Source organism: Erinaceus europaeus, chromosome 2 (genome assembly GCF_950295315.1).
Source record: "Erinaceus europaeus chromosome 2, mEriEur2.1, whole genome shotgun sequence".
In the NCBI taxonomy this organism is placed as follows: Eukaryota; Metazoa; Chordata; class Mammalia; order Eulipotyphla; family Erinaceidae; genus Erinaceus; species Erinaceus europaeus.
Genome location: NC_080163.1, coordinates 116305050 through 116325306, shown reverse-complemented (window position 1 = coordinate 116325306; position 20257 = coordinate 116305050). Strand labels below are relative to the sequence as shown.

Genomic DNA, 20257 nt, shown 5'->3' with positions numbered 1-20257 from the left:
GAGAGAAAGAAAGAGAGAGAGAGGAGACATTATAGCACTAAAAAGACCCTAGTCTGGTTGCAGTGGGGCTCAAAACTGGTGCACAATAAAAATGTGCATTGCACCAGGTAAGCTAACTCCTAGGCCTATATTAAAAGAAATTAATCATGAAGTCATTATTCCCTTTTGCTCTAGCTCTAGTTTCATATCTATGAAGCATTAGCTAGATATAATTTAAAATTATTTCCTCAAGTATATATTAATCTATGTGAAATGTTACTCCCTTTATTCTCACAATAACCATACTTGTGAATGCAATTTTATTAAAACTGATTCCAGTTTTTGATTTATAAAGACTTTTCTCCCAAACACTATTATTTATCATTCATGTGGTGGCATAAATCATCTCATGGGTCAATGAAGTTTGAGATTTAACTTTATAATCTTTACTGCTCTGATAATATATAAGCTCAATTTGAAGTACTTTAAACTATTATTGAATTTCAACTAATTCCTGATATTTTTATCTAACCTATATGTTGTCAAGTCTCAACAAGTATAAGCCATAAAACATGCAAAAAGAAAATAATTTTAGTGGTAATACTGGCTAATTTGGCAATTATCACATGGCAATAGGGAGAATATATTTCATCACATTTTATTAGGTGTTCATTAAGGCTTGTGAACAGAAAATTATATTTTGCTTTGAAATGAATACATTGGGAATTACATGAAATGGACAGCAAGCTAAACATTTTTATACTCTAGATATACTTATCATGGTAAATAACAAATTCAATTTCTTTCTCTTCTTTCTTTTCTTTTTTCTTTTGACATTTCCAATAATGTTGTTGATGTGGCTTGGTGCACCGTGCGCACAATGAAGCCATTGCTCTTGGTGGCTATGTATATAATTTGTTTGTTTGTTTTTGTTTTCTTTATTTTTTAAGACAGAAATTAAGAGGGGAGAAAGACAAAGTCTTAAGGTGTGCAGTACATTGTGTGCACGTGTATCAAATGTTACTTCTGAAGATATGGGTGCCTGTGAATTCTCTTAACAGGAAGCCACATTCAGATTGTGATTTAGAGGTCCACAAAGATATCAGTCAGGGGCTAGAGAGTGAGTGAGCAAATTGGGTATGCAAAAGAACTTTCATATCTGAGACTCTGAGACCCCAGGTTCAACCCCCAGTACCACCATAAACCAGAACAGTACTCTGGTTAAAACTGGAAAAAGCGAGGGGAGGTAGCGCAGCGGGTTCAGTGCACGTGGCGAAAAGCACAAGGACCTGGATAAGGATCCCCGTTGGTGCCCCACCTGTAGGGGTGTTGCTTCACAGGTGGTGAAGTAGGTCTATAGGTGTCTTTCTCTCCCCCTCTCTGTCTTCCCTTTTTCTCTCCATTTCTCTCTGTCCTATCCAACCATGACAACATCAATAACAACAACAATAATAAAAAAAAATAATGGCAACAAAAGGGAAAATAAATATTTAAAAGAATTTTTTAAAAATCACACAAAGGACCCAAGCTAAGGGTGAGAGTGTTCTGCACACGCCTTTCACAGGTAGATAAGTTATATTCATGCACATATTCCTTAACAAGCAAAAACCATTATCAGCAACCAAAAACAACTATTAACCTCACAATAAAATGACACATAGAGAGAGAGATATCACAGAATGCTTGTGGAAGTAAATGATTAGTCTTCTTTGGAAAACATGATAGCAAAGCTTCTACAAAGCCAACCAAATGTATTGGACTATATTTCAGCCTTTCATTGTATCTGTTTCCAGAAGCCCAAAAGTAAGAAGTGTGAACAGGGCCAGCTACAAATTATCCAGTGGACATTGTGATCTAATTAAATATGACATAGCTGCTTGAATATTTCAGCCTAAAATAAATTTATGTTACCTTTGGAGTAAAAGCCCTTTAATTTGGCTCAAAGAACACTGACATGAGTCCAAAAGAAAATAACCTTTCTTGGTAATTGTGTTATCACTACAGTGTAAAAGTCAATAGAACATATATTGCTTAGAAATGTAACTTTTAATTGGCTTATCCAGGAATAGATTCAACAAGTTTGTGCATATTATGTAGTAAAAGCAACCCCCCCTTTTTTTGCTTCCAGAATTAAAATATTTGAATTGAACTGTGCAAAATTAACACGTAGTTTGTGTGTTAAGCATTAGAATATACTGAAAAGAAAAGAGCAGTTTAAATAGCAACTTGATATAAGAGCCTGGGAAGAAGATCAATGACAAGTTACTTCCATTATAAAAAAAATTCTAATGGATTCTGTTTAATTTTCCATCAGTAGTATTCTTCCTTTTTCATGTTAAAAGTTAATTTTCTAGATGCATTTAATTGCTTCGTTGTCACTCCTTTCACATCATCCAGCAAATATTGATGGAACACACTCTAGGCATTAAGCAATATCATACACATTCATCAATTGTATTTTATTGATCTCATTTCTCATCTTCTTCAGAATCAAATCACCTTATTTCAACTTTTCTTTTTCTTTTATTTTATTATAAAATATCTTTTTAAAATATATTTATTTGATAGCAATAGCCAGAAATCGAGAGGAAGGGGAAATATAGAGAGGGAAAGAAACAGAGAGACACCTGCAGCACTGCTTCACCACTTGTAAAATTTTCCCCTTCCAGATGGGGACTAGAGGCTTGAACCTGGGTCCTTGCGCACTATGACGTGTGTGCTCAACCAGATGCTCCACCACCTGGCCCCAACATTTCTTTTTAAAATATAAGATAATTCAAGGACCAGCTTAAGGATCCCAGTTCAAGCCCCCGGCTACCCACCTGCAGGGAAGTTGCTTCACAGGCAGTGAAGCAGGTCTGCAGGTGTCTATCTTTCTCTCCCCCTCTCTGTCTTTCCCTCCTCTCTCCATTTCTCTCTGTCCTATCTAACAATGACATCAATAACAACAACAATAATAACTACAACAACAATGAAAAACAACAAGGGCAACAAAAGGGAAAATAAATAAACATAAAAAATACAAAATAATTTTGAAAGGTTTGCAAAGATCTAAAACATATAATAATATATTTAGAGTCCATGATTTACTTTTTTAAAAAATCAAATCTTTGAAAACCACTTTGAATTATATAGTCCCAGATGTTTTGCAGGGTTCTGAGTCTCCTGCACACCAAATGTATCTTAATATTTGATCCAGTAACTTATTGCACTGTGCTCTGAGTATGAAAAATAAGATGTTCTTAGCTATATTTACTATATTGAAGTACAGTTGATCTTACACAAGTGAAAGATATCAGATAAAAGTAAAGGAGGAAGACTACTAACTGTAGAGTAGCTGCTAGCTGCTGAGTATATATATATTTTTTTGAAAGAGAACATACCCACAGTTTTGGTTGAGAGGTGTGCTTATTATGAAATGTTCTTCTCATAGGTCTTTCATGATTTTGTTTCTTTAAGTGCAAAATGAAGATATTTATTTCTACTTTAGGCCTGTATTTATGATCACACAAATGCATTAAAGTGAAGTTTTTATATATATATATCAAAGCTTATTTTAATTATATTTTTTCAAAAAAATTTATTAGTGATTAGTGATTTATTATAAGATAATGGATGTATACTTCCACACTATGTCCACCACCAGAGTTCTGTGCTCCCACCCCCCCTCCAGTGAAAACTACTATAGTTCTTTCAATATATAGGGGAAAATATATTTATATAAATTTTTTTTCTTTGCTCATTTCTGTTTGCATCTATTCTATGGCTCTGCCTTCACTTACTTTCTGGGCTGCACTGGTACCCATTACAACTTCTGAGTGTCCTTCCTTTTTGTTCCCTCTTTTTCTTCTCAGATAAGAGAAACAGCACTACCCGACTTCCTATGGTGTTCATCAGATTCTTTTATTTATTTATTTATTTATTTATTTATTTATTTATTACCTTTTGTTGCCCTTCTGGGATGCATTGGATCGACCTTCCCGTGGTGCATCTCGTGAGTACCCATTCATTGGGGAAACTGACGATCCTTCCTAGCCGACTGAATCCACATGGATCCCAGTCACTTTCAAAGCCAGCAACAAGCAGCTCCTGACAGCTTTCAAGCTGTTGGTCCTGCTCTTCGAGTCCTCCAACTTAATGTTGAGGGGCTGTCCTTTGCCAAACGCGTTCTTATTGGTGAATTGGTGATACAGCATCAGGCAGATGTTATCTGCCTACAAGAAACACATATAGCAGTCGATGAAGCTGCTCGATTCACCATCAGTGGATTCGATTTAATATGCTATAATCTCCATCCTAAACACGGCTGAGCCATCTACGCCAAATCGTGCCTTGCGGACGTTTACCATACGGCCTCTTCGACCTTCTATGACTCCATTACTATTGGAACTATTCAGCTCATCAACGTATATAAGCCTCCCAGTGCCTCATGGGATAATGAGGTCCTGCCTAGCCCAAATCACCCAGCCGTTTACGTTGGAGACTTTAATAGTCATCACCAAGACTGGGGATTTCCTCCACTCGTGCTGACGGCTCTATCTTAGCCAACTGGGCTTCAGCGAATGACCTCTCCCTATTATACGATCCCAAACAGCCAGGCTTTTTCACAGTGCTAGATGGAATAAAGACTCATCACCTGACCTGTGCTGGATTAGCACAGTCAACGGCCAAGCCTTTCCCGCTATGAGACAAGTTCTCAAGATCTTCCCGCACAGTCATCACCGCCCAGCTATCATCCACATTGGTCTCCAGCTCCCACTGATTCTGTGCTCGGAGAAACTAAGATGGAACTTTCGGAAAGCAAACTGGCATCTCTTCAGTGATCTTACCAACAAATCTATTCCTGCAATTCCAATTAACTCTATCCCCTCTGAAGATTCCTACAGGCGCTTCCGCCAAGCCATCTTCAAAGCAGCTTCCCAAGCCATTCCTCATGGGAGACGTGCTAACTATACACCTTGTCTTGATGCTGAATGCGAGCAACTACTAAAGCAGTATGATGAGTCGGGCGACCCAGATGTGGCTGACCATCTCATTGCCTCCCTGGATGCAGCGCGCCAAGCCCGCTGGCAATAACTCACGGAAAGTCTGAACTTCACCCACTCAAGTAGGAAGACCTGGAAGCTTCTTCACAGACTGGGTGCCTGTAGCCAACCCCCTGCCGTCTCCCATCCTCCCGTATCTCCAAACTCAGTGGCTAGTCACCTAACTCAAGTTGGACGTGCTAAGATCGACCCAGTCTGGAAAAGAGAAATTTCCCATGAGTGGGCATCCCACTTCCTGTTATCTTGTCCATCTCCAAAACTCTCTCCCTTTACACTGTCTGAACTGGAAGACGCTTTGAAGAGGGTTAAACTGGGAACAGCTGCTGGCTATAATAACATCACCCCAGAACTCATTCTTAACCTGGGCCCCGCGGCAAAGAAGTGGCTTGCTTCATTCCTGTCCCACATCTTGGAATCTGAGTCTATGCCCAAAGTTTGGCGTCCTGCGAAGATTATAGCGGTTTTGAAACCAAAGAAAGACCCAACACTGGCCGCCAGCTATAGACCAATTTCTCTCCTCTCTGTGTGTTACAAACTCCTTGAGAGGCTGCTTCTGTCACGTATTTCTCATCTTACAGAGAAATTCCTAACACCTGCCCAAGCTGGCTTCCGTCCAGGAAGATCTACCTGCAAACAAGCCCTGGCCCTCTCAACTTACATTGAAAATGGATTCCAGAAGAATTTAAAGACGGGTGCTGTCTTTGTTGATCTCACAGCAGCCTATGACACGGTCTGGCACTGTGGTCTCCTAGTCAAGATCTCAAGATGCCTGCCTCGATGGGTGGCCAACACTATATCGTTTCTTCTCCAAAACAGAAGATTCCGGGTGCATCTGGGTGACAAGTCTAGCAGATGGAGACTTGTCTCAAGTGGCCTCCCCCAGGGCTCTGTTCTGGCTCCTACGCTATTTAATATTTACATCAATGACCTCCCAGAAACTTCTTCAAGGAAGTTCATCTACTCCGATGACATCTGCTGTGCAACTCAGGCATCAAAGTTCAACATCCTTGAGGAAACACTCACGAAAGACATGTCTCTGATATCTGATTACTGTGAAAAATGGCGACTAATCCCTAGCACTGCAAAAACGGTATCATCTGTTTTCCATCTACACCATGCCTCGGCCTCGTGTGAGCTTAATGTGCAGCTTGGCGATAGGAGAATCCGGCATGAAGCCCAGCCAGTCTATCTTGGCGTTACTCTTGATCGCATTCTGTCATTTCACGAACATCTCATAAAAACTGCAGCAAAGGTGGGTGCGAGGAATAACATCATTGCAAGACTGGCCAGCTCCTCATGGGGCGAGAGCGCTTCCACACTACAATCATCATCTCTGGCATTATGCTATTCCACTGCAGAATACTGTGCCCCAGTATGGTTCCGTAGCCCCCATGTCCACTTGGTCGATTCCAAATTATATTCCTCCATGAGGATAATTTCTGGAACCATCCGTTCCACCCCGGTTCCATGGCTGCCAGTTCTTAGCCACATCGCCCCGCCAGATATTCGTTGGGATGCAGCATCATCTAAGTTCATTTCCCACGTCTACGCTAGACTGGACCTGCCAATATACGCGAATATCTTCGCCCACCCTGTCCAATGCTTGACGTCTCATCACCCAATCTGGTCCCCTACGCCTACACTGAACTTCTCTGTTCCAGACTCTTGGAAACAGAGTTGGCAGTCAGCTGAGGTAAAGAACAGACACCTCATCACAGACCCCTATAAGTGTCAACCCGGCTTTGACCTAGCACGTTATGATTGGGCCCTCCTCATTCACTATCGAACAGGCCATGGCCAGTGCGCCGCTATGTTCCATCGCTGGGGAGCCAGAGACGACCCGAACTGCCCCTGCGGCTACAGACAGACTATGACCCACATAGTCAACGACTGCCACCTCTCTAGATTCAAAGGAGGTCTCAAAACTTTACATCAGGCTCAACCTGACGCTGTTGACTGGCTACGGAAGAGGGCAAATGCTAGAAGAAGAAGTTGCCCTTCTTTTATTGTTGTACTTATTGTTGTTGTTGGATAGGACAGAGAAATGGAGAGAGGAGGGGAAGACAGAGAGGGGGAGAGAAAGATAGACACCTGCAAACCTGCTTCACCACCTGTGAAGCAACTCCCCTACAGGTGGGGAACCGAACCAGGATCCTTATGCTTGTCCTTGCACTTTGTGCCACATGTGCTTAACCTGCTGCACTATTGCCTGACTCTGGTTTATCAGATTCTTTTTCTTCTCAGTGATGATTTTAAAAACAAAGGTTCCTGGTTACAAATGCCCCACATACTGGAGCCCTATAGTCATCTACCTCTAACATTTACCCCTCTGTGAGTATGGACCAAAATTATTTTGGGGGTGCAGAAGGAAGGAGTTCCGGCTTCCATAGTTACTTCGCTGCTGGACAAACACTATTTAAAAATTGTCTGATGCTGCCCAGTTATAAAATACCACACTGAAAATAATAAATACCTACAAATTCTAAGAAGAGGGAATGGTCCATTAATGTTTAACTTGAATTGCCTTGTAATTGTCCTCCTTGGTGACAGCAGCTCATGGTCTATTGGATCTCACAGCTTTTCAAGGGGCTGTGATATTAGAAATTAATTTGACTGTCACAACCAGACACTTATAAGCACCAAGGTCAGAGTATAGGTAATAACTGAAAGAAATAAAGAAAGTGAAGAAATTGGTAGAGTTAAGTTATTATAGATCATTTATGCTCCCTGAAAAACTGTTTGTATTACCCTCATTTAAAATTGACAATTTGTATGCTGTGATGTATTTTCAGAATTCATAATTAAAAAATAAAAGCTTCATAAGAGGCTCAGCTTGGCATGGGTTTAAGGCAATCAAAGGTTTATTACATGGTGGTAAAATAATATGGAACAGTATATTTTAGGCATAGCAAGATAGGAAATTATTGGCATAGATAAGAGTAGATTGGGCCTGTTAATCCATAAGTTAATTACCAGATTTTAGCTTCATGTGTACAAGTTCAGGGAGGAGCGACCATTGTGGGCACTGCAAGCATGCAGGAAAGCAGGGAGCCAGAAGATGGGAGCACAGGAACAGACTGCCCGCCTAGTATGTCCTTAATTCCAGTCCTGACACCAGCCATATGCTAATCAAGCCCCAAAGTTCTATTCACAGGCTCTGTCACAACATAGTGACATAATTCACAGAAGATGACAGGGATGAGTCAGGACTACTCTGTTGTCCTAGAGTGTGTTCACATCTATTAGTGGCTGTTATATCTTCTGTTGTATTGATCCCCTTGTCCTTGTTATCCTATAATATCCCTCTTTGTCTTATGTTGGTTTTGTTTGCTTGTTTGTTTGGTTTTTGGCTAGGCATCTATTTTATCTGATAATAACATCATTTTTCCCACCTTTTCAAGTTTTCCATTAATTTAGAAAACCAGTTTTCATTCCTTTAAGTCTATATTTGTCTTTATAACATAAATGGGTGCATATAGGCTGTTTTTTAAATTTTAACCCATCAGTCTACTTGGTGCCTTTAGATTGGGGAGTTCAGATTATTTACATTGAGTGTGAATATAAATTATATTTGTGTATTTTTGCATCATGATCATATTTTTATGGTTGTGTGCCAGACTGTTTCAAATTTAGGAACTTTGAACCAAAGTGTAGATGCTTGCTGTTCTGCAGGTGAGGTCCACATGATACGGCTGTGTTCACCACATGGGGGTCTCATGAAACTGAAATCAAGGGGTGGGCTGGACAGAGGACTTGTCTGAGGGCTACCTTCAGCTCTGGTGCCCATGTTCCCTGTTATCTTAAAAGTCAACTGCCTACAAACAACTATATGCCACCAAGCTAGAGAATTTAGGAGAAATGGAAGAATTCCTGCAAACATATACCCTTCTAAAACTGATCCAGGAAAAACTAAAAAACCTAAATGCACCACTCACAGACATAGAAATTGAAACAGTTATTAAGAATCTTCCCCAAAAGAAAAGTCCAGGACTAGATGGCTTTACAATGGAATTCTACAAAACCTTCAGGAAACAGTAAATACCTATACTTTTAAAGATCTTTCAAAAGATCGAAGAAACAGGAACACTCCCTGCCACCTTCTATGAAACCGACTTCACCATGACAACAAAAGCAGATAGGAACACAACAAAAAAGGAAACCTACAGACGAATATCTCTGATGAACATAGATGCTAAAATATTGAACAAGATTCTGGCCAACCAGATACAGCAGTATATCAAAAAGATTGTTCATCATGACCAAGTGAGATTTATCCCAGGAATACAAGGCTGGTTCAATATATGTAAGTAAATCAACATCATCCAAATGCTGAAGAGGTTGTGGGGACAAAGAAACCCTTCTGCACTGTTGGTGGGAATGTAAATTGGTACAGCCTCTGTGGAGAGCAGTCTGGAAAACTCTCAGAAGACTAGACATGGACCTTCCATATGATGCAGTAATTCATCTCCTGGGGATATACCCCAAGGACTCCATAACACCCAGCCAAAATGATGTGTGTACACCTATGTTCATAGCAGCACAATTCACAATAGCTAAATTCTGGAAGCAACCCAGGTGCCCAACAATAGATGAGTGGCTGAGAAAGCTGTGGTATATATACACAATGGAATACTATTCAGCTATTAAGAACAATGAACCCACATTTTCTGACCCATCTTGGATGGAGCTAGAAGAAATTATGTTAAGTGAGATAAATTAAAAAGACAAATACAAGTATGGCATGACCCACTCATAAACAGAAGTTAAGAAAGAAGAACAGAAACGTAAACTCAAAAAATCAGGATTTGACTGAATTTGGAATAGTGCGACAAAGTAAAAATCTCTGGGTGGAGGGTGAGGGTGGATGCTAAGCTTTACTGTCTGGGTGGAGACTGGGATGCGACACAGTCTTTTGGTGATGGGAATGGTGTTTATGCACACTCGTATTAACTTGTAGTCATATAAATCACTATTTAATTAATATGAGAGGGGAAAATTGATTGAATGTCTCAAACTTTATAATGAACAGACCATAGGCTGAATCTTTGAAATGTTAACTCTCTTAAAAGCTTGGACTAGGGAGAACAGAAGCAACCAGTGGCATTACCCTGTAAGAGACAACTACATACAAATATCAAAGGACATACTTACCTGGCAGGGGAGATACCATGATCACGAAGGTGGTTTTCCCAGGGCGAGGCTTATCCATTGCACTCCAGATGTGCTGACCCCTGCGATTTCCCCAAATGTGGGAAACTTGACTGCATAATTTGTGGTAGTAGGGGGCTGCGTTCGCGCTCTCCCCTGATTTATAAAATAAAAAAACTAAAAATAAAAAAATAAAAAAAACAAATATCAAAGGACATAAATTATGGTGATGTTGTGTATGATACAGCAAGTACTAACAATTTGGGTTTTCAAAGTCAACCCCGTTGTCAAATAGTGTGACTATAGCAATAACTATCTATTGTCTTCTTAAACCTTAAGATAGCAGGAACCTCCCATTCCCTGTATAAAGGCCAAATTTCCCCCAGTCCTGGAACCTCTAGGGTGGAGCTCACTTTCCAGCATGTTCCTCTCAATTCATACCAACTGATACTGCACCTGCTGATCCCAAGCTATTTAATGCAGTGATTACCACCTTGGCATGCTTCACTTCAGAATGTGTCCAGAGATGTCAGGCCTTTAGCCTCATAACTCGGGTGATACCTTTCCTTTCATAGGATTCTCTAATTCCATTTTGGGTAGTCCACTTCCTAATAAAACCTCAACTTCTAAATATAGACCAGGTCCCGTGAGATATAGCAGATGTACACATATATCCATAAACTAGGGCAAAATATATACATTAAAGCAAAAGTGCACAATAGTTTGCAGTGAGTTAATAAATGAAGCAAGTAGAAAGAACTAAAAAGACACCTTAAAGTACCTAATGAAATAATTTCTACTAAGACCTAGATAATCTCCTCACCTACTTGCTATTATACAGTTCCCTCGGTCACTCCAAAGTTAACTTTATCAAAGTAAGGACTACAAAAGCTGAATAAGGGCAAGTGACTGGCATACTTAATGACGACTCTTTGGTCACTATCAGGCCACCCCATCAGCTGGGGCCCTAGTTGGGGGGTCCTGAGATTCCCACACAGACATGATGAGCCTAGACATCAAGTAGATCCCTATCTCCATTATTACTGGTCATCTCCATCAGGAACAACATAATGCAGCCCTTTGGGAGCCCCCATAGAACCTTGCTCTCAATGTGGATCAACAATGGTAGAGAATATTCCATTCTCCGAAGGAGGTTGTATAACATACTCTACCACGTGAAGAAGATGGGTCCTGAAAGTGGTGCAACTCTGGATGTTCCTACTGATCACCACAGAATGCAAGTTTGAGCCTACAGGGCTGTAGAGGTTACATATGCTGCTATGCTGAATATGGGCCCCAGATCAAATCAACGGGGTTTATATGTTAACTCTTTTTCAGTCACCAGGTTACAGATGCTACCATGATACCAACCTGACTACCCTGGACAGATGACCCCACCAAGGCATCCTGGAGCTCTGCTTCCTCTGAGCCCCCCCCCCCCCCACTAGAGAAAGAGAGACAGGCTGGGAGTATGGATTGATTTGGTAATAATGCCCATGTTCATTCAGGAAGCAATTTCAGAAGCCAGACCTTCCACCTTCTGCAACCATAATGACTATGGGTCCATGCTCCCAGAGGGTTAAAGAATAAGCAAGCTATCAGGAGAACTGATGGGATATGGAGCTCTGGTGGTGGGAATTGTACCTCTCTTATCCTATGGTCTTGTCAGTGTTTCCATTTTATAAATAAATTAATTAAAATAAAAAAATGTCAACTGCAAGGAATCTCTCTTGTGTTCCAAATCCTTTGAATTTCAGACTCAGAAGATATACAGCAAGGTGAAGTGTGAGCCCTTTGGACAATCTACTTATGAAGTCCATGACATAAATTATAACTAGGTTCACACTTGTCTGGGTAAATTCCACATGCCACCATATACACGGGCCTTTTTTTTTTTTTCTCAGAGACAAAAGTTTTCCACTTATATTGAAAGATACACATACATCATCAGGGCTGGAGATACACATACATCATCAGGGCTCCATCTTATAATTCCATCTCGGGCTGAAGGGCTTCAATTTACATTTCTCTATCTTCCAGAAATTTTTTGGCAGATGTCATCTCCAGCATCACACAGACACCAGAGAGTTCTAAAGACTAACTAGGCTCACAATCCCATAAAGTTAAATCTCTGTGACATTCCCTTGCTCAGATTAAATACTGGAAGAAATGCAGGCTCTGTGCTATCCTTCTTAGTCATCTTACTACTTCCCATTTTGTATTTTCTCATTAAGTGAGTGTAAGAACAGACAAAAGATGCTAAAAAAATAATAGAGATACCATCCAGAGACCAAAATCCCAGTGTTACAGTGCTCACCAACTGTCACTAACTTATGTTCATGGCCAAATCACTCAACCCAGGAAACCACAGATTCATGAGATACTAGAGAAATTATTTTAATAACATCCACTTAACCCAGAATTCTTTTCTATGATTTATGATTTCAGAATGCTTGCAACTGCCCAAGATTTATGAATATGAGTTATGATTTATAATCTTTTTACAAAGTCTGAATGCTAGAGAGATGCTTGTGGTTATTCTATTTCATATATCTCTTCAACAATGCTAGAAAGCAGTATTGTGCTTTTGTAAAGTAGATAAAGAAGTACAAAAAATTAAAATTAAAATTAAAAAAAGAAGCGCCCATACATTCACACTGGATTTGCTAATTATGTCTTAACTAGATTTCATGATGCAAAACTACTTAAGGAGACAAACAAAAAATTTCTTCACCTTTTCTTTCTCCTTCTTCTTTCTCTATACTGCTTCCCTTATTTGTCACCACCTCCTTCTCTTTGTGCCATCCTGAAATTAGTGAAGCCTGGAATGTTCCTCGCCATGACCACAGAATGCAAGCTCAGACCTATAGGGATGCAGAGGTTACATAGGCTCCAGTGCTGAATATGAGCACCAGATCAAACTGGTGGGGTTTATAGTTAGCAATATTTATATACTCTCCCCATATTTGGGAGTTACTCTCTACCTTGATTCAGCTTTCTAGTCTTTTTTTCAGCTATGACACTATCTCCCCAGACAATACATTGTGTCTACCTGCATGTTAGCTGTCAGGCTCGGGCAAAAACTAGTAAAGTCATGGGCACTCTGGTATATACCTAAAATAGACCTACTAGCTTTTTCCAAAACTAAGACCCCAAATCTTCAACTGCAATATTCTTGCCTTTAGGTTCATGATTAGTCAACAATTTGTTCTGCATTATATCATAACTTTTTTTCAGCCACCAGGTTCCAGACGCTACCATGATGCCAACCTGACTTCCTTGGGCAGAGGATCCCACCATCTTGGAGCCCCACCTCCCCAGATCCCTGCCCCACTAGGGAAAGTGAGAGACAGGCTGGGAGTATGGACTGATCTGCCAAAGCCCATGTTCAGGGGAGAAGCAATTACAGAATCCAGACCTTCCACCATCTACACCACACAATGATCCTGGGTCCACGCTCCCAGAGAGATAAAGAACAGGGAAGATATCAAGGGAGCAGATTGGATCTGGAGCTCTAGGGGTAGGCATTATGTGGAAATGTACCCCTCTTATCCTATGGTCTTGTCAACATTTCCATTTTATAAGTAAAAAATTAAAGAAAAAATAAAAGATTATCAGTTCTCATAAAATTAGGAACAATTTGGGGAGTTGGCTGGTGGCACAACGGGTTAAGCACACATGGCACGAAGCACAAGGACAGGCTTAAGGATCCCGGTTGGTGCCCCCGGCTCCTCACCTGCAGGGGAGTCACTTCACAAGCTGTGAAGCAGGTCTGTAGGTGTCTGTCTTTCTCTCCCCCGATCTATCTTTCCCTCCTCTCTCCATTTCTCTCTGTCCTATCCAACAACAATAATGATAATAACCACAATGTTAAACAACAAGGGCAACAAAAGGGAAAACAAAGATAAAAAATAAAAAGAAAGAAACTTTAAAAAAAATAGAAATAATTTAACACAGCACATTTCTTTCTGTCCTATCCAACAACAACAACAATGATAACAATAATAAGAACAAGGACAACAAAAAAGGAAAAAAATGGCCTCCAGGAGCAGTAGATTCTTAGTGAAGGCACCTCCCCAGCGATAACCCCAGAGGGGGAAAATGTATCTGGAATTATTGAACTACTGGTAAAATAAAAAATATTTTACACACTAAAATACTTGTAAATTACTAAAAGTGTACTCGTAAGAAAAATGTAGTCTACAGTTTCAATCAATTTTCTGCCATGATTAGGTCATATTAAATTTTCATGGTATAAATTAATCATTGCAATCACATAAAGAAATGTTATGTATGCCATGAATCTAGGAAGCAAACTCAGAAATCCTCCATGATGTTATAAGGTTTGACTGCACTGTTCATAAAATCATTAAATGTAAGTTCAATACATGACAACTCTGATTTCATAGTCACAGTTCTATTTCTAAGTAGTTGTTCCTTTTAAGTCTATGCTGATGATTCATGAAAATACTCTAGGTTATATTTACATATCATTGTATCTATGGATAAATGAATTCATAAAATGAGAAAGATGCTGAATTTTATAAAAACCATTTACTGGCATGCCTAAATTAAAGTAAATTAAATTAAATTTTTCTATATTTAAATTTGAAATCCGTATTTTCTCAGGAAATACCATTTCTCTAGGGTATGTTTCATTACCAGGAATGAAAGAACCAGAAAGCAAGAAACCCAATCTGATGATGAATTTTTCTTGAATCTAAAAGTTTGCCATCAGTGTATTCTTAGTTTTGCTTTTCTCTCAGCACAAAAGTAGAGTAACTTCTGTTTCAGAAATCTCCTCATGTGTCCAATTTTCCAATTTTTGTGGATATGAGTTGGCACACAATGTACTTGACCAAGCATATATATTGTCTTGGATCAATGCTAAGTGCTGTGGTATTGATGAGTTCTTGGAAGTTTCAGCAACCTACTTCAATTGAAATGACAGTGACTGTACTTGGGAGAAAAATAAAGGAGATGTCACCTCACTGGGATTTTGAATGGATCACAAGAAAAAAAAATGATGATTTTCTTAAGATATAATAGAGAGAGGTAGAGAAACAGACAGATAAATATATAAAGGTAAAATAATATCCCATGTTGTTTCAATGACAATCATGCAATTATTTCAAAATTTCCCTCCTATAATCTATTTCTTTTTTTTAATATTTTTCATTTTTATATTTATTTATTTATTTTACCTCTTGTTGCCCTGTTTTGTTGTCTATTTTGTTGCCCTTTTGTTTTTATTGTGTAGTTATTATTGCTGTTGTTGTTGATGTCATTGTTGCATAGGACAGAAAGAAATGGAGAGAGGAGGGGAAGACAGAGAGAGGGAGAGAAAGATAGACACCTGCAGACCTGCTTCACCACTTGTCTCGAACCGGGATCCTTACGCTGGTCCTTGGGCTTCACGCTACGTGCGCTTAACCCACTACACTACCGCCTGACTCCCTTATAATCTATTTCTTTGCAAGAAGATACGGCATTTTTGATGACCTTGAGGCTCTGCATCTGTATTTAACTATGTTTCATGTTTACTTTTTTATTTATAAATGGAAATATTGACAAGATCATAGGATAAGAGAGGTACAACTCCACACAATTCCCACCATCAGAGTTTCATATCCAATCCCCTCCCTTGATAGCTTTCCTGTTCTTTATCCCTCTGAAAGTATGGACCCAGGATCATTAGGGGGTGCAGAAAGTGGGAGGTCTGGCTTCTGTAATGGCTTCCCCACTGAACATGGGCGTTGACAGGTCATGCTTCTATAATCATTTTGCATATTTTAGTAAAGTATTACCAGGTGTTACCATGCTCTTCTTGACTTACAGAAACTATCCTTTTTAAACAAACCAGTACATAATAACTTCTTGGCATTATCTAGATTGTTGATGTTTATGGAGTCAGTCACAATTGTTACACATCGAATTCTGCTGCTTTATATGTAACTTACCTTTCCAGAGGACATTGAACTCTTTCAGAAAAAAAAAGTACTCCAGTAAATGGTGTGCTAATGAACATCCTGTGTTTACCTTTTGGGCAAACTCATGAGGTTTATCTTTGGGACAGAAACCTAGTACAAGACTTTTCAGAATGTGAGTATACACATTTCAGTGTACACATTTGGCATTTAGTGAAGCACTGCACATTTCATTCTCACATGACTATACAGACACCATTCTAAGCTATAGAGTATAAAAAGTCTTGCATCTTAAGCATCTTATTTTTAAATTATTTTTTATCAGAATAATACTCAGTTCTAGTTAATGGTGGGGATTATACCTAGGAACCATTGGTACCTAAAGCTTGGAACTCTTATGCATAACCATTATACTTACCTCCCCAGGCCCAGCATTTTATTTTTGTAGATTAAAATTAGATCAATGGGAGAAAATAATTCCAGTCTATGATAATGTATTTTTGTTCACTCCTAGCACCTAATTTTTCTAATATAATATATATGGAGACTTTTCTCACCTACAGTTGAAATAATGGTACATATGATTCAGGTTGTTTTAAAAAAATGCAGTGAACTTAGCACCTGCTACTGAGTGTATACTTGGTGATGACTCCCTCTTCTCTCACTTTCCACCTGAATGCTTCCCTAATAATCATGAAGAATGACTGCTAGTCAGCTTGGGAAACACATCTAATTATCAGGCTACATTATTGCTTTTTAAATATATATGCTCAATATTTGTGTAGGTAATTATATGTTTATGCTATTTAGTTCATTACCAGTTCAGTTCTTCTCAGCCAGCCATTGTGCATCATTATAAAGTGCATTAGTAATAGAATAAATGCCTTTGGTTACTTAGGCAGAGAATTTGAAAAATCACCTGTGTTCACAATGTATATGAGATGCTGGCTTCCACTCAGAGCTTCTTCTTGCTTTTTTTTTGGTTTTGAGAAAATGAAATGAAGTGATTTACACACACACACACACACACACACACACACACACACACACACACACACACACCTTAGTATTAACTGAACTAAAGTGGTATTTCCCACTGACTTAGTATACATGGCATATAAGATAGATTTTTTATAAAGCACTATGCTTCACAATAAAGCTTATCTTTCACATAGCCTTTATATTAAGTGAGCTGAATTTTGCAAAGTGTTAAAATGTTCCCCACTAGAGTTCATTGTCCCTGAAAAGAAAATAATGTGTCACAGACATCAGGGCCAGGTGTACTTGAAATGACTCATAAATAGAGGAGACTCTCCACTTAGAAAAAACCAGTAGGGAATAATATTTCTGTGCTACATCTTATCTAAAATACATCTTTAAATTTTTTTTGAACTTGAGGTATTTGGACTTAGAATGAAATAAACTAGATTTAAAAACTTACAAGTGGGTTCTTGAAGAGGAAGTATGTTCTAGATTTTTTACTTAAGTGGTTGTGGAAATATAATAGCTCTGTTTTAAACCCAGTTATTAAATTATATAAGCGATATTGAAATAAAGATACGTTGGTGTTTGCTCTTACATAACAAGGAAAATTTTCTGCTTGGTGTGAACAAGACACTGACAAAGCAGGAGGTCAGGGAAATCAGCGAGTCTAGATTATAACTTACTTCTAAGGAATGTCTTGGCTTTGTGCCTCCTCCCAGACAAGCTGCAGTAAACAACTGTTTCATCATCCTGCTAGAGATTAGAAACATGGAAGACAAAATGTGGAGAGCTCCAACTCCTTGATGCTCATTTATCGCAAACCCTGGGGAGATTTTGCCCCAATTATGGTATAATTTCCAGTTTTCTAAATGAGTTCAGCATTCCTGCTCAGGCCAATTCTCTGACAAAATGCAATTCATAGAGGTTGGGTCTGTCTCTGTATCGATTCCTTAATTTGAAAAACAGTCTCACACTGAAGCCCTGTACAAAGGAGAAAATGAAGGAATTATAGATACCTTGTCTGCCTGCAGTAAGGCCAAGAACTTGTCTGTGACTCTGGATTTTTGCAAGATAAACTCTTTAATCCTTCTGGACAGTAAAACGTACTTTTAAAAACCAAGTGATATTACCTTCCATGTAGAGAAGATTATATCCGGGTAAATATACACAATTCTACTTCAAGAGTGGTGTTTCATAACTCATCCCTCTAGTATATATTTACTGAGCACACACTATGAATCTGACACTCTGCTAATTGTTTGAGGCACAGAATGGAGAGAGGAGACACATCTGCAGCACTATTTTACCACCTGTGAAGCTTCCTCCTGTGGTCAAGGACCCAGGGCTTGAACTCAGGTTTTTGTGCATGGTAACACGTTAACTCAACCCCCTCACAGGTAATTTTACATTTATTTGTTCACATATATATTATATATTTATTCATTTTAAAGAGACAGGCAGAAAGATAGAGGGAGAGGGAGCGATGAAGAGGAAGAGAGATTAGATAGATAGTTTGATAGATGATAGATAGATAGATAAATAGATAGATAGATAGGGATAGAGAATACAGCTCCGAAGCTTCCTTCAATGAGGGTCAGACTTGAACTTGGGTTTCATGCAAGGCAAAGCGGCACACTATCCAAGTGAGCTATTTTTGTCAGCCCTCAGAGGTAAGTATTTTAAAAATCAGTAGTAGAAAACTACAGCCACATTGCCTTTGGAAAGTGGAAAGATGCTATACTGTGCTCTAACCTCCACAGGATCCTTCTCCCATCAGTTCACCTGTGAATCTTCCCCCCTTCACCTTTTCTACTGTGCCATTCTCTCTGGGTACCACAAACTTATGGCAGATTGATGGAGAAGCTCGGCTTAGTGGGTCTCTGTTAACTTAGGATCTTTCAGCAGTATCCAAGATGTTTCTATTCACTACCCATCTTTCTTAGCATTAGAGTCATTTGTGTATCACTCCCATAGTGAGGGAACTCTGAGACCTGCAGACATTCATCTTCACAGTTCCAGTTCTATCCTCTTTTAAGCTATATTGAGTTACAGTACGTAAATATGGAGTAGATTCTTTTAGGAAGATGATTAATTCCTGCAACAAAGTGTCCACAGCTTTTTAGAGCAATGCAATTATCAAAAGGCTGATTCAATTGAAAGGCTGATTCAATTTTGAATATCCAGAGAAAGAAAGAGATTTTTCTTTTAATGTTGCCTGTTTACAGCCACATTAAATAGGACCAATACTAATTGTGAAGTTTAAATTCAGACCACAAATATATAGTTTGTGTCTTCAATAGATAACTGGTAGTTTTCTCTGGGATCATTTGACAATAAAATGAATTTTGTTGCTATTGACAAGGCAAGAGGGAATGTGATGTCAACAAGAACAAAAAACAACAACTTTGGAATGGAACATAATTGAAGGCATTAGAGATTCCCAATTTGACAAATTGCATTTTAATGGAGACAGCATATGAGAAAAACATGTTGATAATTATTTCTGATCATATGCTACCCAGTTGCTAGCATCTGTAAATCTTTAGCACCACTATCATTCAATTGTCCAGGGAGAACTGAAATAATCTGTCACGTATTTTACAGTGAACTGCTGAGTTTTGTTCTTGTGTGGTAGATTTTTTTATCCCCACTGATAGGGAGAAAATTGATCACTTGATCCAAAATCATATATTTTCCTAGTGTAATTATGATTTCTAATGTTCAATTATTTAAACAATAGACATTGAGTGTCTTGGTATTTTGGAGGCTATTTTTACTCCTAGATCAAAGTGTTCACCAGTTGCATCCTTATGAGGCTACCTAGAGGAACTTGCCTAGGTCTCTCAGCTGAGGAATTTGCTGGTAATCTGTACTATTGTAGTTTGTACACAATGATTCCAGTCTCTGCTTCGGACTTTACGTACTATTTGTTTTCTCTGTGTGAGTCTCTGAGACAAAGTTTCCTTTCTAACAGAGTAAAATTGGAAAACTTCAGTAGAATTTCATCTTAATGTGTCTTGTCTCTCCAATGACCCTGTTTTTGAATAAGGTTATGTCCTGAGGTCCTGCAAGGATTAGAGCTTCAGCATAAAAATTTTGAGAGATCACAATCCAGCACCTCACAGCCATGGAAGTTAGTTCAAAAATGATTCTGTTTCACTGTTTCTAGTAAAA

At 38.9% G+C, this 20257-nt stretch overlaps 1 non-coding gene across 1 annotated transcript; it reads left to right on the top strand.

The window, feature by feature from the left end:
- Positions 1-10167: 10167 nt before the first annotated feature.
- Positions 10168-10331, top strand: LOC132537082 (U1 spliceosomal RNA). Its single transcript, XR_009548572.1, has one exon. It is a non-coding gene; the product is annotated as a U1 spliceosomal RNA (small nuclear RNA).
- Positions 10332-20257: the final 9926 nt, after the last annotated feature.